Source organism: Pelmatolapia mariae, linkage group LG14 (genome assembly GCF_036321145.2).
Source record: "Pelmatolapia mariae isolate MD_Pm_ZW linkage group LG14, Pm_UMD_F_2, whole genome shotgun sequence".
In the NCBI taxonomy this organism is placed as follows: Eukaryota; Metazoa; Chordata; class Actinopteri; order Cichliformes; family Cichlidae; genus Pelmatolapia; species Pelmatolapia mariae.
Genome location: NC_086239.1, coordinates 5,893,438 through 5,914,599, shown reverse-complemented (window position 1 = coordinate 5,914,599; position 21,162 = coordinate 5,893,438). Strand labels below are relative to the sequence as shown.

General features: G+C 40.6%; 1 protein-coding gene across 1 annotated transcript in view; it reads right to left on the bottom strand.

Moving 5' to 3' along the window:
- usp2a (ubiquitin specific peptidase 2a) overlaps positions 1-16,285 on the bottom strand; it is a 46,139-nt gene extending 29,854 nt beyond the window's left edge. The window contains exons 1-2 of the mRNA XM_063493906.1: positions 16,108-16,285; positions 14,051-14,155 (exon numbers count right to left, since the gene is read on the bottom strand). The gene's annotated coding sequence lies outside the window, so the exon portion shown is untranslated. The remainder of the gene's footprint in view (positions 1-14,050; positions 14,156-16,107) is intronic.
- Between the last annotated feature and the right edge of the window lie 4,877 nt (positions 16,286-21,162).

The window sequence follows — 21,162 nt, the reverse complement described above, 5'->3', positions numbered from 1 at the left end:
GAGCCCTGTATTAGTTCATCAGCAACAATCCAATCAATACCACAGCAACAACGTAGGCAGTGGACAGGCCATCATTTACCCTCGCTCCATTGAGCGTTAATTGTGTTTTAAAGAGACAAAATGATTCAAGGCTGTGCATGACTGAGTTTAAATGGCAGAATATGAAAACAAACACTGATTCATTCACTCATCCTGACTCACTGTCCTGCCATTTAGAGAATGACATCAGCATTTTGTCATGTCTAAACTAATTTACCATAAATCCCATTTCCTTTGCATTGCTGCAGTCCATTTCCTGAGCATGCGCTAGTGTTTTTTCCACACTTACTGGATTCCAGTTGGCACACTAAGAATCATCAGGACCGCCTCAGACTGAACGTTTCTTATTTCACTATCGGCAAAGGACAAAGTTTAGTTTCTGAGTGCTACATAATGCAATAGTAAAAGAATTAAACTCAAATGTATGGGCACTAACTCAACTCTGTTAGCCCTCAAAAATAATGGAGCAATTTCTAAAGGTCCTAAAAGCATACTGTGGCAGAGTAGTACATGACTCCACATGCAACACTGTTTTCCATATTTAAATGGACACATCTTAAACTCCACACATACTAGATATTATATGTGTTTTTGATTAAGTGTGTGTAGGTGTGTAGGCTGTTGCTCCAGACAGATGGAAAATTGCTGCAATATAGCAGCTGTGCTCAGTGTGTTTACATCAAACAAAGCTTATACTCACACTCTCAGGCTGTTGGATCAAATGATACCTTTCTACACATTCAATTAGCCAACTGCACTGGATGTGCTCTTTAAGCTGGCCACCGTAAGCACAGATGCTTTGCACCTGTAAGCCATTTTACAACCCAGCTCTTTGACTTATATCGTTTGTCACTGAAGCCTGCTTCATTCTGTTCTGGGTGTTGTTGCTGCTCTCCATAACTGCACATAGAAAAACAAAACATTTATGATGGTTTTGACTAAAATGTGATCAACATGACCTATTTATATTTATTCCCAGCTCCATATTTTTATCCTTAGACTCTTATAGAGTAGCATCATGGTTATAAGAAAATAATCCTCAGCACTCTTTCCGTTTCCTTTAAGTCAACCTTCTCCTGATTGGCTTGTCTTCCCAAACAGGTCAAATGCATATCTGCTACCTCTGACATCATACAAAGTCAAGAGTAGAACATATCATGCTGTAGAACAAACAGCATGATATGAAATCATGGTGATACAATTAACACCAGCAAGCATGCTTGCTGACACACAGTTTAGGATATCAAACACTAAATCCCTCTCATCAACATGGAACCCTCCTCTTAACTCAGCGCTAAAAGAAAATCATGGAGATTTGAGGAAATATGGAACATAATCTCGCTTGCGTAGACCCAGCAGTGCTCCTCCTGCCTGCCCTGGTCACCCCTCTTGCCCTCTCTCACAGCTATAACAGGAGAGTCCAGCTTAATTCTAGAAGTAAAGCCATGTGGGCAGGACAGTGTGTTCCTGTGGCTGAGGCAGAGAGAGGCTCTTGTTCACACGCACAGCAGTGTCTAAATAAATAAAAGTATCTGGTGATGCTGATCCATGTTGAGTTCATTTAGGGAGGCTCCTATTTCCTTAATCTGCCTGTCTCCCCTCTTCTCTCCCCCTCCTCGGCACCTACCTCTACTGAGTGTAATTTCCTTTCCTTCGGGGTCTCTGTTGATCCCTTTCTGCTGTTCTCTTTCTCACTCTCTCTCTCTCTCCCTCTCTCTGTCTCTATGACCACAGCTTTATCTATAATTCAGCATATGGATCTGGAGCAGGCAGACAGGCACCGTTTGGAGAGAGACCAACTCACGGCACTGGCCAAGACACACAGAGGGAGGCCAGGCGGCTGTGGCCACTCAGTGCAGTTCTGCTAAGCCAGCAGGACTAGCACCAACGAGAAGCTGGCCTCGCTTTCAGTCAGCCAGCTTTGTAGACGGTCAAGGTTTGTTTCAATCATCTGACAGTGCTGGTATGTGGAGGGTTATTTTGGTTTTGGCAGAGTAACATAGATGGCAACAGCAAAATGTGGATTCTGTGTCTGATATCAGCCAACAGTTTTCAGAAAGGAAAGGATAAAACCTGAATCTGGACTTACTTACCATAATTACCAAGTTGGTGATTATGGTGGGAAGTACAGCTGGAAGTTAAGTGAAGAAAATCATTGACAAAAGGGCTCATGAGACAAACCATCCAAAAACATGCACCTCTTACTGTATTTCATGTCATTTGCAAACAGCATGTTTTTAATTATTCTTTTATTTTTTTTATTCTATGCTGGGGGAATACATTATCTTTGTGCAACTTGTTAAGCTGGACCTTGCTAACATCAGTTATGAAGCAGTATAAGTATATTTCTCATGTATTCAGCTGGTAATGCAGAAAATGTATAAATGTTTTTATACTTGGTTCTAATCTGCTGCTGAGTCTGTTTTACACGGCTGGAATGGCAACTACTACACCACAGAACACGCACCAGGAATACCTGTTCAATCAACCAAATTAATTTAACTTTGATCTGCTGATAAACGCCTCCTTTATCAGGCTGTGGGACGGTAAGTTTTAAATGTTTATTTCACTGCATTGTGCACTATCACTAGATTAACTATCTTCTGCAGCATTCATTTCCTGTCTTGCAGTGGTGTTATCATCTTTATAGAGTTTTATCATCACCTGATAACCTCTGATTGGAATAGGTAACACTCGTAGGGATCGTTTTATGAAGAAGAAACGCCCCTTTTTGTGTGAGCACATACAGAGCCTGAAACAGAAAGCCATGCTTAACAAAGCTGATAACCACCATCATGACACCTGTTAACTACTGGAGTAGTTGTCAAGCCATCTGACATAAGGAAAGCCTTAAAGCCATGTTGAAGGTCCTCGATTGTATATCCCTCTAATCACTACTAACAAAATATTTACATTTAACTGAATGAAATGATTTTAACTGATGCCCCCACTAACATGTGTATCCGAGTCCTCTTTCAGATGACATCCTGCTTTATTTTGAAGGATTAGTTCCTCATGTGGCTTTCTGTATTTTTACTTCCCTCCTTTGCTGTTTTCCCAGCCTCATTATTATCTTAACTGAGTTCACCTGTGCCATATTCGCCTTCTCACTAGTGTGACTATTTATTATATTTTGTTTGTGTCTTAACAGGTAAACGTTATATCTCTTGTTCCCGAGTGTTTCCTGGTTTCTTTTCCTGCTGGCTCTATGCATTTGATGAATTGTTTGGACTTTTGTTAGCTATAGGGTTTCCTGCCACACTAGGCTTTGCAAAAGTGCCAGGTAAAAAGTTCTTATTTTTGTCCAAAATCCCTGACCCTGTACTGCATATTAACATGACTCAAAAGGCCTAGGCCCTGTATGACATGAGTTCAGCGTACCCTGGGTATCTTACCGTTATCTGGATCCAATTACCCTAACATTGGTAATCAGGATAAGTGGTTACATGAAGCAGAGTATCAAGTCTAACCACTGACTTAAATTGTTTTTATGTATTGCAACCTAATCAGTAACATATGAATATTATTTAAAAACTAGTTCAGCCATTTTCAGTAATTTATATGTAGTATTCTGATTCTATTCTCTTTTTAACACTGTTTATCCCCCCCAAAATGTGTCTGTGCTTATGTCAGTTATTTGCATTATAAGCATTTGAGTAATTTGAGTGGACAATTTGTTGCCTAAAAACAAGCCAAACAAGATTTTCACAGCTCAGACCAGACTTTGATGATAGCAACGCCATTTTTCATGGAAAAAAATCCACTGGCATCAGCTAAAGCTGGTAAGTCCACCGCATCTTTATCAGCACAGTAGCTCACACATTACTATGCGTAAACAGAAGTAATGAAAATGTGAGGGAAAATTAAATGAATGCATAGAAATTGTAAATGTAAAACAACAATGAGCACAGCTCTTTCTTTTTTTTAACTGATTCACACCATCAGACAGTTCCAAACTGCATGAATTCTTCACACCTCTTATAACCCTTTAAGGAAATCCCCCTCTTCTTCCTGTGTCCACACTTAACTCTCACGTCTTAGTTTTTAGAGCATTCTTTTTGATGTCTTTTTTTTCATCTCATATTACAGAGCAGGTACTCCGTCACAAGAGGAACCTTTGAGTGACATATGTATACTGTGACTGGTACAGTAATAAGCTTACTTTGGTCCGACATCGGTAACTGGCATATACAAAAAAATCCATGTAAACATAAGCTATGTAAGCAACAGTTAGTTGCTAATAACAGAGCCCAAGTGAAATTTTTGCTGACGTTTTTTCTCAGTTTGCTATGGCAGACATCCACAAAGCAAAGCAATTTGGAGTAAGGGTTAGGAACTGAAACACATCAGAAAAAAGTCAAAGACTTTTCTAACTTTGTTGTCATAAGAAAAAACAATGACACACACAAATATAGCTCTGATCATCATTCATCTTATTGATGGTAGTTACTGTTTTACCAGCCTCAACCTGGTTCTCACTAAAAATGATCCTAATTTTTAAAGAAATTTAGTTGACTAATTTCTTAGTCAAGTAAACGAGCTGGGGAAAAAAAGGTGATTAACCGACTAGTCTAAAAGCAAGAAATGCTCGCATATTAAGTTCATTTTTAAGATTGTTAATTGGACAATGTTAAAAAGTGTAGTATGCCTAGTGAAAATAGCGATGATTAGTTGCCTATCAACTAGTCACGCACATTCCTAGTCCTTACATCATGCTACTGTTTGTGCTGGTGAAGTGGCTCCATGGTTTGGTGGTTAGCACATTTGCCTTACATGTGAAAGATCTCCATTTCAATTCTGGGAAGAAACACAAACCCAGTCATAAGATAGCATTCTCCTAATAACAGTACCAAATTATTACCAAATGAATAGAAAGGATATGTCAAAAATATCCCTCTGGCATTAAAGCTGTGTCAAACAAACATGCAAATCCATCCACTGTGACCCCCCTGGGATATAAGGGAGCACCCAGCAATGTTCTTATTCATAATGTGAATGCAAACAGGAAGTTACTCCTAAGCCTCCTGGCAGAAAGATCTATGGTGTCAAACTGAAAATCCTATGACCTCAAGGTCACTAAGATTCAAATTTGTCTGAGATTTTTAGTAGATGCACTTATGGCATGAATTTGAAAATCCTAAAGTTGCCGCCTTCTTGAGTTGTCATATTTTCAAATGTAGGTGTCCTGGGTAGGGGTAAAAACGTATAGGTAATGTAAAAGGTTATTTAGTTCTCATGTAAGCTCCCCCGTGGGCAGTTATCCTGAGGGATTTTCCAGAATTCTTAAAGCACCTTAAAATAAATATTTCACATGTGTTTCTGTGGTTTTACCAGTGTTGTGTGGGGCTGTGAAGTTTCCTGTATGATGGCTCCCTTTCTACCTTGAACTGAACCTCTGCCTACCCATCGAATGCACGCACCTCTCTGTAATCCTGCAGCTGTGTCGCAGCCAAAGACAAAGGGCAGCTGAGTGAAACAAGTTTGGGCTCGCCTTGTGGGCGAGCCACTAAAAGTGGAGTGTGAACAACAAGTCGCATCATACATCATGGACACTGTGGATTGATAAGAAAATTACAGATCCCACTTCTGAAGAGATGTCTCCACGGAAACAACAACACACGCAGAGTCACGAGCAAAAACACACACAAATGCACTCTGGCTACTTCTGCATTTTTGGCCTCCCCTGAGGCTGTGATAACCAGCAGTTACCATAGCTACTGGGCAACAAGCTGCATTTGTTTGCTTGCTACCAACGCATAAAGGACTTAAAAGTAACAGCAGGGCATATTCCATGACCAATTTACACTAAGTATCAGAGCTCTGCATTCTTTTCCTCCCTTTTAGAGCCACCAAGGAAGTGAAAACCCTCTGATTAACAAGTCTCTGTGCAACTGGAAAGTCAGAACGTGGTGAGATAGAATCTAATACGGGAGGCCAGAGGAAAACAACATTGTACTACCGTGAAAGACTTGGCTGTTCTGGTAGGCTTCTACTAAATCTGTATTAACAAAGCTGTCAACAGAGTAGCAGAAGTGACTGCATGAGTGCAGTGCAAGAAAAGATTTCAGCAGCTGACTGCTGGCATCCTGCTGGCAAAGAACTGAAAGAGATGAGGTTTCACTTATGGGGCAGGTTTCAGAAAACCAAGCTCAAACAGAAGCTTCCTTTCACTAAAGGTAATTGAAAGATGAAAAAAAATCAAATCAACTTTAACCCCCCCCCCAACTAACAACACTGATAGACAATGCCATAATTCTCCCTGGGGAAACACAAAGTGTCTGTGACCTCTTAGTAAAACATGAGGTTAAAGGACCACTACAGTCAGAAGAAGACCTCAACAAAAAAAGCCTGATCTTTTTTTTCTGAACTACTTTATATTTAGTGTCCTGGCTCTGTTCTGGGATCTCCCCACCTTTCCATGTGTGTACATGGAATGCATGAGGAGGGAGGAGAGCAACAACAGAACTTCCGGCAAAGATCAGAGCACACATCAGCGAGAAGAGACATGACACAGTATGAAAGTAGGAGCTGGGGTGAATCTGGCTTTCAATATTAAAGTTACTTTATTAGTAGCTGTGCTGACCAGAGCTGAACAATAACAAGCTCTGCACTTCCTCTCAGGTCAACAGAACATTGAACATTCAACTCCTCGGTTCTGATGAAGAAGCCACTGCATGCATATTTACTGTATACATCTTCATCTTTAAACATCTACAGAAAAATAGGGCCCACATGTGACCGTGTGTTCAAAAATCTAATGAGTGGTAAAGTCTCCCTTTCTCACTTTTTAACTGATCTCTGCTCCTACTGATAGTTATTTTAGAGACCTGCATAAAGCTTTGACCAAAAAAGGCCCTGTCATCACTATTGTTTAATCCACTGGTCCCTCACACTGTGCCTGTAACATCAGAGTTTCAGGCTCGCTCTCAAGCTACTGAGTATTAGACTTAAAATCTCCAGTTGAAAAGCATGAGGCAAAAACACATGGGCCTTATTTTGAATACTCTCTAACTACATGTCATAATCTTTGACGTGTTTATGTCTCCAAGAACCAGGCTCCCTGTCTTGAGTCTTGATTGGTGAGTTTTGGCAAAAACAAGGTATCAAATATATGTTTTCTGACTTTTCACCTCTAACCACCACAATTTCTCTTTGAGTTCAGATGACTGTTTCGCCGTACATCCCTTAAGATATTTAAAAGATATCACGTTAATAAGAATAAGATGAAAGGATGGATGGGCTGCCATAAAAACATAAAGCCTCTGGAAATGGCTGTTGTTATTATGAAGGCGCACAAAAAACAAAACAAAACAAAACAAAAAAAACAAAGAGAGAAATTGGACTAAAATGTGCTCATGCTGTCATTCTAAAAGAGTCAGTGAGTAAGATCTCCTCCCACACCCACTGTCCTCTCAGGCTGTGCCCCTGGACTGGTGGAGGGAAGAAGCAATCTGAAGCTTCCGCTATCCACCAGTGTTGTTGATGATGCAGGACGCTAAAGGCACCGTGCCTTGGAGTGGTACTGCATGAATGTAACATCAGTACAGACACTCGGGCTGATCTGGAGTGGGAGTGTGTCTGTGTGTGAGTACTGTACTGTAGTAAATGGCAGGCTGAGTCAGTGCATTTCTGAGGAGAAATCTATGTGTAAATTCTATGTGAAACTCACTGCTGGTTCAGGCCCTGTTTCCACAGACAGAAAACATTTTCCCAATTAGGATCCAACTGTATATTGTAGGGTAGACCCTACAATAATACATTCAGAGAAAAAACCCAACAATCATATGACCCCCTAGGAGCAAGCACTTTGGTGACAGTGGGAAGGAAAAACTCCCTTTTAACAGGAAGAAACCTCTGGGAGAACCAGGCTCAGTGAGGGGCGGCCAGAAACCAAACCAGATTATTATGACTAGTGCCAATCCCACACCTCCCACTTCCATGTGCTATTACTGATGTCCTCATAGTCTGAATGGCAATCAGTTCTTCAGCCTGACATCTTGGTCACTGCCTCATTTGCATCTGGGAGGGGATTAGTTTTGTTTAACTCAAACCAATCAAATATTTGTTTTACACTTATTTTCCAATTGTTGAAGCCATAGCCAAGTCATAGTCTGAGGGAGATGTACCTATTATTAATTCCATCAACAAGACAATGATAACTATAACAGTTAATAACTTGCGAATACATCAGAAGAAGGCATAAAGTACAATGTGTTAACTTATCTAAAAAAAAGTTGGGGAAAAAAAACAAAACAAAAAAACCCTCTTACTTTAGATTTACAAACATTTACAAAGAAAAGATTATCTCCCAAAATGATTTTGTTCATTCCTGGCATAAATGTTCATCATCTGCAGTTCATGGAGTAAAGTCTTCAGGATGCCGGACAATCAGGAACAGCAGCTTCCATTGTCCCACTTTGTTTCATTTAGAGCAGCTCACTGCACAGGTTAGCTCATTGGGCGGAGGTGGCCTCCTTGAGTGCTCTATATGCTCACTATTGAGTTGGAAATTCAGCAAAATTAGGCTTTTTTGTCGCTGTCTATCTTCTGAAATTGAGAATCGAAACTTAACCAAACCAAGGAGCTGAAAGACACCAAACTGCCCCACAGAACTGATGGTAACTGAATAGATTTTCCATCTGAACTTGACTCACTGCTAACATCAAGCTGTTCATAACCACAGTTCATTCGCTGCTGCAAATGAACAACCTATTTGACATTTAGAAAGGAAAGAACAGACATACTGACTTTTGTCAGACCACCGTGTACATTTACAAGTAAAATATGTGAACTTAGTAAACTGAAGGCTATTTGGCCCTCACAGCAGTACATTGCAGTGTTGCCATCACCTCAGTATAAACCGACCAGCGGCAGTAGCAGCACAAATCAGCACATGCCAGCAGAAAACATTCAGAAAATAATTTGGTTCTCAAAGGGAAAGATGTTAAGAATCAACAAGGGGACTGTGAGTGACTGTCTCTGAGCTGTGCTGGTTGCCATATATACCCTGAAATGTGAGTAGATAAGAACATGCTGATGCCATTGAAGGCCATACTGACAACCCTACCTCTCTGTGCCTGTAACAACTGGCTGCCAAGCATATTAAAAGAGGCTCAAGTACTCCTCCATTCCAACAGGCCATAGCTGCACCTTCGCCAGCTGTCCCTAACTAGTGGTTAGATACCAGTCACTTTTGTTTTGACCTCAGCCAAATCTTGTGCGTAAGGCAGTGCAGTACTGTGTACATGCAGCATTTAAAGCGCTGCACAAAGTAGAAAAGGAAATGAACTGGAGGAATGCACAGTGCTGGCACAAAGATGATACACTGCATAATCCGTGAAATTAAAGTAGCAACTAAAAACACTGGGTTCCTAAAAATGCTATGAAAGAAAAAAATTAACATCTACAATTTTGCTTGTTCCCAGGGCCCTCCAACTGGGCCCGTGGAAACTATGAGAGCTCTGAATTTAACACCTCAGTCACCTTTCATTCTCCATCCTTGAACATACATGAAACACCCCAAAACAGGGCACAGCCCCAAAGCCCTGCATTCAAAGGCTGCAACTGAGGAGTCAGAGTTTCACAGTATCTGCTACTGAGCCTATGCAATATGAAAATCTGAAGAAGAGCAGACCAATTAGCATTCATCACTACTACCATCTGTGGATGACTCACATTGAGGTCATACACACAGCAGTGACCTCAAAGAGGACGGGATCTGGGCTACAGTGATTGATGCTCCAGTCTGTGCAGCTGATTGCTGTAATTCTTCATTCATTAAGCAAATTGAAATAATAATAGTGTCTTATTGACCAAACAAACACCTATCATGCTCTGACAACCCGCTGCCTGAGTGACGCTAAGTGACTCACTGGACAAGCTCAAGCGTAACTAGTTAAAGCTCACAGCTCAGAGTTCAAACAGAATAAAGCACCAGCACTGACAGAGCCTTGGATTACTTTAGATTTGAAAGTATTTTATCCAGTAATTCATGCTGCTGACAAACACTTTATAGACTGGCTTAATTCAAGCAAAAACCAACATACTGCTAAGTCTCCTGTGCTGATCCAGCTCCTTTTGGCACTGATGTTTCACTGAAACAGAAACTGACACATAAAAATATGTATGACTGATAATTCAGCCAGACTGATATATAACACTATTCAATCACTGAAGATCTATTGTGAACTGGTGTTCTGCAGGGATCAATTCTCGGTCCACTTATTTTTAGCACTGATCTCTTTTATGGGAAAACACTATAAAGTACAAGCAATTAAAAGCTGACAGTTGTGTCTTTTTATGCATAAAGACGTCCTGTTGATTGGCTGTGCCACATAAACAGAAAGTTAGAATATCCCTTCTCGATGGCTTCATACAGAGTCAATAGTATAGACTAGTGCTGGGCGATATGGAAAAAATATTTATCACGATATGAATTATTTTATATCACGATAACGATATATATCACGATATACCACCTGACCTGTGGTCATCTGGAAAGTATGCAGTCTGTAAACAGCGAGTGGAGAGGGTGCAGTCTTTGTTTTGAGTTACTGTAAAGTATGTCGCAAATCCGGGTGCACGTAAAGCAGCACCATGTTGCAAAACCACAAGACGGAGTTTCTTTGCAAAAAATATCATTTTTTTATACTTTATTTTCTCTTGCATAAAGTTCAGAGTATGTATAGTGAGAAGACAACACTAATATATTTGCACAGGCTATTTAACCCTTTAAGACCTACCATAGAACCAAGTCCGCCAGAGCTTATCTTTACATTTATTTATTTTGAGTGTCTTCATAGTTTTATTTTTGAGATACACAAATTTTTATATATAAATGAAAATAAATAAATGTAAATTTGCAAAAAAACAGCATGTGCATCAAAATAAACTATTTCCAACAGTGTAATTTGACTTCTAAGCATCCCAGAAACGATACAGAAAAGCATAAAGTCAAACATGACTTTTAAAAACACCAACATAGACTTTGAAGCTTAAAAAACTACATTTTCCGCGAAAGTGACGTCACTTCCGGTTTCGGACAGGTAATGGCGGACATGCGATAGTTGCGCTGACTTATATTCCAACTAGGAAGTGTTATGAACAGCTGATCGGATCGGCAAAGCCTGTTTCTGGAATATTATGTTTTTGTTGCTGCAAGTCTGGAATATTATGTTTTTGTTGCTGCAAGTCTGGAATAATATGTTTTTGTTGCTGGAAGTGCTTTTTATGCAATTTTTGCAAAGCTATATGTGGAAGAAAACCGTGACCTAGGGCAAACTAATGGAATAAGATGTAAGTACAACCCCTACGGTTTCATATGCAAAAAAAAAAAACATTATTGCACTACCTTACGTGGTTACAGTTCTACAGGGATTTAAAAATAGTTAGGGAAAACGGAGTGTGCCTGCTCTGACCGGTTGTAAAGGGTTAATGATATATTTTATGTAATAATTTGTAAAATTCGGGTTAGAAACGATAGAAGACAAATGGCACGATAGACACTTTTCTATCGTCCACACGATATATATCGTCATATCGCCCAGCACTAGTATAGACTGTCTGAAACTGAGCTTTTAAAGCAGTCTGAAGCCTGACGTTACTTAGACATACACTGACCCTATTATTTTATAACTTTAGGTCATGAACATCTACCAGTGTAATAGTAAATGAATGTTAGAGAATAATGAAAATGACAATATGTCCCCTAAAGGCAGATAGAGTGTACATTTCTCCAGGGTTAACTTTTCTTTACTGTTTCGCTGTAACTTTTGGGATGGATTTTACTCCTGACACAACTGAAATCCACTGTGAAGTTAGCGAGGTCAGTTTTTGCCATTAAGATAACAAAATCAACCAGAAATAAGGTTGCAGATCAAATGCAACATGGGTCTATTTTTCCATAGACTTTTGTATAACCAGACCAGTGGAGTTGCCCCCTGCTGCCATTAGAAGAAAAAAAGCACTTTCATATTGGCTTCATTTTTTTTAGATTCAAACCTTTGTCAAAGTCCTTCAAAAAGCAAGTCTTGCTACTCAGTGGCTATCTGCAGCAAGTTGAGGCACTTTGAAGGACTATCAAAATGAGGTTTAATTTCAGTGGCCTGCTGAGACATAAAAACCTGTCTGTATTCAATCAGCATTCAAATTAGGGCCATTCACGGTATACCGGTATAATGTTAGGCAATGATAAGAAAATGAAATATCGCAATAGAATATGGGTAAAACATTTGTTTTCATACGCACATGGCGGAAAGACGATGGCGGCGACGGAGAATGAGAAGGGCAAAAGCGGATCGTTGAATGAAACAGATGAACCAGAACTGGTTTGAAAAAATGGTGCAACTTCAGTGATGTGGAACTGGTTTGGTTTTTGTCCGTCAGATACCCACCAAAGCACATTTTTATTTATGGTTTTTTTTTGTAGAACATGCAAGTGGGCCGTCGTTATTACAGTATTTTTCAGACTTTAAGGTACTCTTAAAAGCCTTTAATTTTCTCAAAAATCGACAGTGCACCTTATAATGTGGTGCGCCTTATGAATTCTGGTTGGGCTTACTGACCTCGAACTGATTTCATGTGGTCATGGCGCTCAAAAATCTGTTAAAAAATGTTTTAGTACGACTTTGGTAAGCTATGAAGCTGCACTGCTTGATGGATTGTCGGAGTATTACGGCTACCGTCGTCAGAAGCCTCGCAGAGTAATACGTACTGTGCTTCAACATAACATTACCGTATTGTGTGTGTATAAGGACCCCAAAATGGCACCTGTTAAGAGACATGCGTATAAAGCGCATTTTAAACTCAAGGCTATCAGTTGCGCAGTAGAACATGGGAATAGAGCAACTGCGAGAGAATTCAGCATTAATGAATGAATGGTACAGAAGTGGAGGAAGCAAGAAGAATGAGCTGAGTAAAGTTTGACTTATCTGACTGTTTTGTTTCGCTTAATGCGCCTTATAATTCTGCGCACCTTATGGTCCGAAAAATACGTATTTGACTTATTTATTTGGCTCACTGCAGTTTCATGTTGCAAAGCACCTCTTCTAAACTTTTGTGGATATTATACATGATTATGCTCAGGATATGTCAGCCCATTTCCACTGAAAATGCCTTTTGGTTAAATTGTCAGCAAGGAATTTGCCTTTGCACTGTTAAATTTTTATATAGCTGCTTGTTTAAGTGAAAATGAATTGATGGGCGGTGTTTTCACTAATAAAGTTGTGGAGTTGTGAAGTATTTTGTCTCGCATCTATTATGTCGTCAGTTATATATAATTTTCAAATATATGTCATGATAAATATTTTTGGCCATATTGCCCTGCCTTAATTCAAATTACCAGAAAACTGCTTAAAGTTTGTTATAAAATCTGGGTTTTAAAAGAATCAGCAACCACCACTTTTGCCTTCACTGAATTCTCCCATAGGATTCAGTGAGTCTCTCACTCTCTAATAATGCCTTCAACACAGTTAATGTTAGTCCGCTTTAAAAATCATCTGAAAAAACAGTTGTTTTCTATGGCTTTGTCTTGGTTTTATATCATCCTTTGTTCTTCTAAAATCTGAAAAAAATCCATACACATGTCTATAAAGTGTTGCCCTATAGAAACATATGAACATGTTACCAGCATTGTATCACATAAAAGCTACACTGTACAGCAGTTTTGTCTAATGTAGTGGAAATGTGTTGAATATTGGAAGGCTGTTCTATGATACTGGCATCAGAACCTTTTAGCTGTCCCATTAGTGGCACAGTGTGCATGGTATAGTAGTGCTGTAAGCAGAGAATAAACTGATTTGCAAGATCAATGTTCTAGTTTAGACATTTGTGTGTGTCACTGAATGAGCAGATTAAACACACCACGTAACTTATTTTTATAACTTTCCCTCACTTTCTGTCGGTAAATCTGCTGTGATGCATGTAAACCTTGCAATCGCTGACATGATAGCAGGACTGACATAGCAGCTGGGACAGAGTTGTGTGTCCAAAAGCATCTGTGTGAAGTAATTACCTGCCGTATTTGTAGCGGTGTGTGTCAGTCCCCGCAGACTGTGATGGCTCTGGGACAGCTCATCCTACTGTTGCTCCCCTATAGTCTATGCACATGCACACGCTCCTGTGGAAACACACAGGCACACAGGATTAAAACCACCCTGACGCCAGAAAGAAGCATCTTGTGAACGCGTCTGCCTCTCAAGACAAGTTGCCACACTTTCACACAAGCTGTTCGAGCGTGACGTGAACGTGCAAGCAGTCAACACATGTTCCGGATTTCATGTCTTACCATTAAAGATTGACGGCTTTCTCCCAGTTGGACTATCAAATCCAGAAAGGTTGCTCATTATAAAGCCCAGCTAAGCTAAGACTGTCTAACTGTATATTTCTGGTGAGTGCGCTGCCAGAAGCTCTTCTACTCATGCGAGCACACTCCAGAAGTTTCTGAAAGGTTATCCCCTATCCTCCTAGACGAGCCTTGTTCTACAGCTGAGTGAGCAGCCCGCACTGTATGCGTCAACTTTTCAAGCAGATACCTAAGAGAAGAAAAGGACGAAGAGCAGCAGGTTAGGTCAGGTTTTAAGAGGCTCACCCTTGATGTTCTGAGAGGCCAGGCCAACAGACAGAAGGCAACCGGGTGCCAGTTTAGTTTGGGACTCTGTGGGTAACGGAGTGCGAGGGGGCAGCGTGAGCACAGCACTCCAGAATGCCACAGATCGAGTTACAGAGTCAGTAAATATAGCAGCCGCCTATGACCTCCATGGGTCACTCAACACTCACTGGCATTCCACTTTGCTCTTAAAGGACTCCATGGGCATCTCTGAGTTTCTCAGTAACAGTAACTACATTTTATTTGTGTGTGTGTGTGTGTAGCAAACTGAATAGATGCTGTACACAGCCCCAGTAAATAGATGGCTCTTAAATAGTACCTAATAGAGGGAGACTGCTCAATATTGTTGATGGAGGCTGACAGCCACTCACCCTGGCCACATGTTTATATGACACTGGTATCCAGATAATAAAAAGCTAATACGTGAGCAGCAGAGGACCAAATGAAGTGGAGTATTTTGTAGTGTGTTGACGTACGTTTGCCGGACAATGGAAAAAGACAGACGCGGCTCTGTGGTGGATGGGCTCTGTGAGGGGTGTAGCGTTACATGACACTGACACTGAGATGAGATGGCGCTGGTACCGGAGCCAGGCTCGCTGCACTGCGGTGTGGGACTGAACGTGGCTCCTGAAGGGACCGATTTGATGCAAAATATGATGTACGCGCATTTCAAATGCCGCTCATTAATAGTGGGGGATGACGTTATTCCGCGCGTGATTAGATAACCAGTCAGACCCCGGGAGCGTTGCTCGGTAATGGAAGGGGAGGCTTGCGGTGCTGTCCGTGAAGGGGGGGGGGGGGTTGGTGGGGTGTTTAGGGCGATAGACAGACCGAAAACTTGTCATCCCGAGTCCTCTGAACCCAGAGGAGGCGACGCACAAACTTAATACAGCGCGTATTAACTAACCTGGATACTGATTTCGTCTTTATATAAGCACGTGACCACGACGTATTGGTCAGTTAATTAGCTGTCTTGCTAGCTTACTCTAGTCAACAGTAACGGTGCAGTGTAGCCAAGACAGTAGCACTGTGTCAGAGTACCGCGTCAAACTGTACTCTGTAAGCATATTAATGCAGCAAGCACGCAAATTTCACGTGTCATAACACAGTACTTCCAAACCTACTAGGGTAGTATTCTTCGCACACGTATATCCAATAGAAAAATTAAGACTTCATTTGACGAACTTTTAGAGTTTGTTCGGGGTTATCAGCCCTGCAGCATAGCTTCGGGCAATGAGCATCCTTGTTCTAAAACTTGAAAATATACTAAAAAAAAGACAGCAGTTACACTATCACAACTAATACCGAATATTTAACCGCCACGCTGTTAATATGTTAATTTCCCTCACAAAGCAAACTTAACATTCTCTGAGTTCGATGGGAGTTCGGTTTGTGCTTCTGTCCATACGAAAGAACAGCACCTATCAGGGTTATGGTGGTGTCAGGTAACTGCATACACTCACCCCACAATTGGAGAACATCCCGATCCAAACGGGCAGGGAAGAGCCACTCAAAAGTACCTCTGTGGTCGCTTTTAGAGCATCATTATTAACATTAGACTGGAAGCTTGCCCTGCAGGCGATTTAATCAAGAGTACGCTGGTATTCAGCCATATCCTCCTTCCAGTGCAGTTGTAGAGTTTCAGCAACCAAGTAACGGTTCTTTTAGCTTTAACGGTGACGTCAGTCGGTCAACGAAGCTTTTTTCTGATTGGTTCATACCTCTATTTGAGCGTCACTAGCTAACGGAGTGAACCGCCTCCTACACCGTCGTCATGGCAATGAACGTAAACATCAGAGATTTCTTTCATTGAAAAAAAATGCCATGTTCAAGCGCGTCGAAGAGAGCTGGCGATAGCTATTCGGATAGCTTTCGAGTAGGTATTATTAGTATTAAAAATAATAGTGAAAAATAGCATATTTAATTAGAACAGCTTGCGGGGAAAAAGTCAAAGCCTACACAACAAGTTCATTATCCTAATGCAACTGAAGCCGTCACCTTATGATCAGAGCCCTTGAGTAAGTCAATGGCTCTGTCTATGATAGCTGAGATGTGTTATGTAAAAGTACCCAGGAAACTGCGGTCATTTCTTGTCTTTTCTTTTCATAATGAGTGGACACGTGCTACTTTTTATTGAGGGTATAGGGGGAATAATAATAACTGATTTAAGTACGTAAATTCCATAAGTACATACACTTTAGTACCTACTTTGAAATGAAAAACAAAACTGTTACAGACAGCACTGGACATAAAATCTGTGAACTGCTTCAAGCTGATAATCAACCAAAAATCAAATAGCCACTAATTACAACCAAGATTTGAGGAAGAGCATCTCTTGTATGTATTCAAGTATGCCTGACCTTGAAGCAGATGGGCCACAGCAACAGAAGACCACACTGGGTGCAAATCCTTTCAGCTAAGAACTGAAAATTGAAGCTACAATTACCATTGACTCACCAATCAATCATCTCGGAGGATAGTCTGAAAAAGAGAAACTCTCTGAGACTCCTTGGTGTGAGAGATCCGAAGAGAAGGGACAGACTGCTTTGAGCTGATAGAAAGGCAACCGAAAATAACCATTCATTACAACAAAGGTCTACAGAAGAGCATCTCTTAAAGCAGCTGGGCTACAGCAGCAGAAGACTACACTGGGTGCTACACTTGCTAAGAGCAAAGATCTAAGGCTACAATTTTCAAAGGCGCACCAAAATGGGACAAGAGGAGACTGGAAAAACGTTGCCTGCTCTGAAGAGCCTGAATTCCGGCTGCAATATATGGATGGTAGGGGCAGAATTTGGTGTAAGCAACATGAAAGCATGGATCCATCCCGCCTTGTACCATCCATTCAGGCTGCTGCTGGTGGTGTAAGGGTGTAGGGGATATTTTCTTGGCACACATTAGTATCAACTGAGCATTGTGTCAGTACCACAAGCAATCTGAGTTTTGTTGCTGAGCATGTCCATCCCTTTATGACCACAGTGTACCATCTTCTGATGCTTGCTTTCAGCATGATAATGCCCCGTGTCACAAAGCTTCCAGCATCTATGCCACGAAGGATTAATGCAGTTCTGAAGGCAAAAGAGGGTCCAACCTGGTACTACTGTGTTCAATTAGTGTAAAGAAAAACACATAAATGGCACCAGATAACTATTCATATGCTCATATGCTAACATATGCTGCATTATAAAACAATGATGGTTTCTGGTATTCTGTATTGCTTTCAAAAAATTATTTGGTATTATTTCTTATTTAATATCATCCCCGCTGGCTCAGCACATATATAGACATCATATATTCTGATGCCCTCTGGGTGTTTGCCTGAGTCCAGTCAGTGTGTCTTTTAAATGTACATCGATCGTTTTTTGACACTGATGAAGAATTAATTTAGTTTCATTTATAAAGCTCTGGACTTTAATCTTTTAAAATAGTGTTTTCTGTCCTCATTTCTGCATGTTCAAAACATGAACTTGAATCCTTCTAATCATCATTGTTATGTTATTAAGTACAACAGAAAACAAAACTGGGCAACACTTCCTGAAGATTGATTAGAAAACCAGCAACAACACAGTTTGAAACTTTAAAAACTTGCTTGTATCTTAGTGAGTTTTCAGACTAAGGGGGAAAAGCCCTTGAAAAAACCTCCACCCCCTTATTTTTCAGTCTTGTCTGGTTATTGTCCTAGAGAAAAAGAGACTGTGTTTCTGCTGACTGAGATCACATTTATACAGAGTTGTAATTGCCATCTTGTGCTGGATTTGTTTCCCCCTGTTGGTCAACAGTAATTTGCACTGATTAGAGGTTTTCAGAAAGGAACAACCTCTTTTTCTCTTTGACACACGCCTGACAAAGACATGCATCAAAACCCAGCCTTTGTATAAATGTCTAGAGAATCAAAGTATAGTAACTGTAGCCAGATAATGATAGATAATTCCACTTTAATATTTTTTCTCCTGGTCTGGCTCTTAAAAATGCTGCTCACACTTACTCTTTTTTCTGCTAATCAGGTCAAGTGTAAAAGATTCAGTGGTGGTATGGATTCATTAGTCATATTTTGGGAGTGAGAGAAAAAGATGGATAGATGATATCTAAAACTTGCAGGACACCAGCCCTTGAGGCCTGGAGTTCCCCACTCCTGGTCTAAATAATAGCAAGGCATGTCCCCTGTGCCCCCAAGAATGGTCACTGGGATCACCTATCAACAAGGATTTGCCAGTAGATGTTGTATAATATTGTTTGCTAAGTTGCTGCACTCTGGCAGCACATCAGGCTGGAGTATCTGAGTGTCTGCATCAAAGTGAGTCATAAAAATCATACTGCGGTATAACCATGAAATCATATCATGAGATACAGTCAAAACCTTTGACATGGATCCAAAGCTGCTGCTGCTGTGAATGAAGAAACAGTGTCACACACTGAGGAGGGAAACTGCCATTTATTACCATTCAGTGACGCATTCTTCCCTGCATATACTAAGACAAGACAGATGACTCATTCTGATCCACTCAAGACTTCCTATAGGCTCCTACAAAACAAGTGGTTATGCTTTAAATACCACAGATAGTCCCAAGTTATCGTCAAGTGACTTGATGAGCTTAAATACTGGTCCCCTTGAGTGGGCGGGAACAAACCAACAAAGAATCTGTGACACTATAATCAAAGCCCCAATCTGAGATCCAGGTGAGCTCTTTGTGCACTACTTTTGAAGGCAGGTGATGACTCAAGCAGTGAACTTACTATTATGGCAAATGTCTATTTTGTTTTCACAGGTTCCCATTCAAACATGGATGTGCTGTAAATAAAGCTGCTGCATGTCTGGCGTCACATGTTGACTTTTTAACTAAGCAAAGCAAATACAGATGCTTATTTTGTCCATTTCAGCAGGCAGGCCCAATAGCCATATAACCGAATAACATTTCTGCATGACTTAAACTATAAATTAAACTATAAATATAAATTACCCAACTCCAAAAAAGTGGACATACTCCTTTAAATATCACATTTGTCTGTGGATTATATGTTAATGTACAGAAAGAGGTGAAAATGTTAATAATGATAGCAGCAAATAGAAACACAAGTGCTGGTGGCGTGTCTCCAGCTCTATTATAGAGGTTTCCCTGTAGAACTGCTGAGTGATGAATGGAAGGTGGCTATAGGAAGCCTCACTGTACGATTCTTTGGGGCTAATACCAAATGCTGATGTTTATGGTCCAGTTAGGCTGAGTAGTGCAATAACTGCAACAAAAAACAACAGTGTGACCAAAGAAAACAAAGACTGCACTCATGACACGTCAGAGAGTTTTAAGCTGGGATTTTGTTCCCCCTTAAAGGCCTCGAAAAGCTATTTTGTAAACCAGATTCAGATTAGGAATGATGGGGTCCTACATGAAGATATTTTTTTGTCACTGTTAGAAATATGGCCAACAATTTTTTAGTTATATAGACAGTATAGCAAATGGGTGAAGCTCACAGGTCTGAAAAGTGAAGCCAACAAGGAATCCTTCTGAACCTGGATTCCTTTCACTCATCTGCCCTGTGGTTCCACTGAGGTTGTATAAGTGTATGGGAAAACTACTGTTGACTCCCTCGCCCTGTAACCTCTTTAAAAGCTTTACTGATGAATTTACTGGCTCAATAACCAGTTTAATTTCATATGGGCACAGCATTCAGTCCATTTTGTGCATCTCAGTGGTTATCAGAATCAGAGAGGAGGATTATGCTCATTATCTGATCAGTTGTAAGTTGTTAGCTAGTGAGTGTGCATGGCTGGATGCATGGTCAATCCTCCAGGTAAAGACATCCCAGAAAGTTGATTCTGTTCATCTGGACGTAGCGTTTTCAGTGGGAGAAACATTTCATCACTCATCCAAGTGACTTCTTCGGTCTGCAGGTTTCCCCCACCTTATTTACATGAAAAAGGAACAACCATTTCTGAATAGAGGAGGGGGCCTGAGGGTACATTTTTCACCATGTTACAGTGCTGTGATTGTTGCCATTCCTCAACTCTCTGTTGGCACGGTAGGTAGCTGTCCCTCTGTGATCAATGGCTATGTTACTCATGGCCATTGATCATTGGTCATGACAATTTGCATATTAATGATCATAGCTGAGCTCGTGGGCCATTGTTGGTCAGTGGTGCTAGCTTCATAATTATGCAAACCAACTGTTTATAAGGTTGAGGAAACCCGCAGTTATCTGACATAGTAGAAGTCACGTGGACGAGTGATAAAATGTTCCTCCCACTGAAACCTCAACACCCAGTTGAACAGAATCAACCTTCTGGCAATGAGTGTGCAGAGTCAGAGTCAGAGCCACCCCTCACTCGTCACAAAGTACACAATATTCAAAACACCAACATGGCAACAGAGAAAACACTCATCTTAAGGCTTCCTAACAGGATTTTACTAACCAGTGGCTGATGTCATGGTGGCTAGCTTCATCTTTTATACCATCTGTGATTTGGATCATTCAGAATTTCAATCAGAATGTGATGTGTAACAATTTAATGGAACCCCACACAG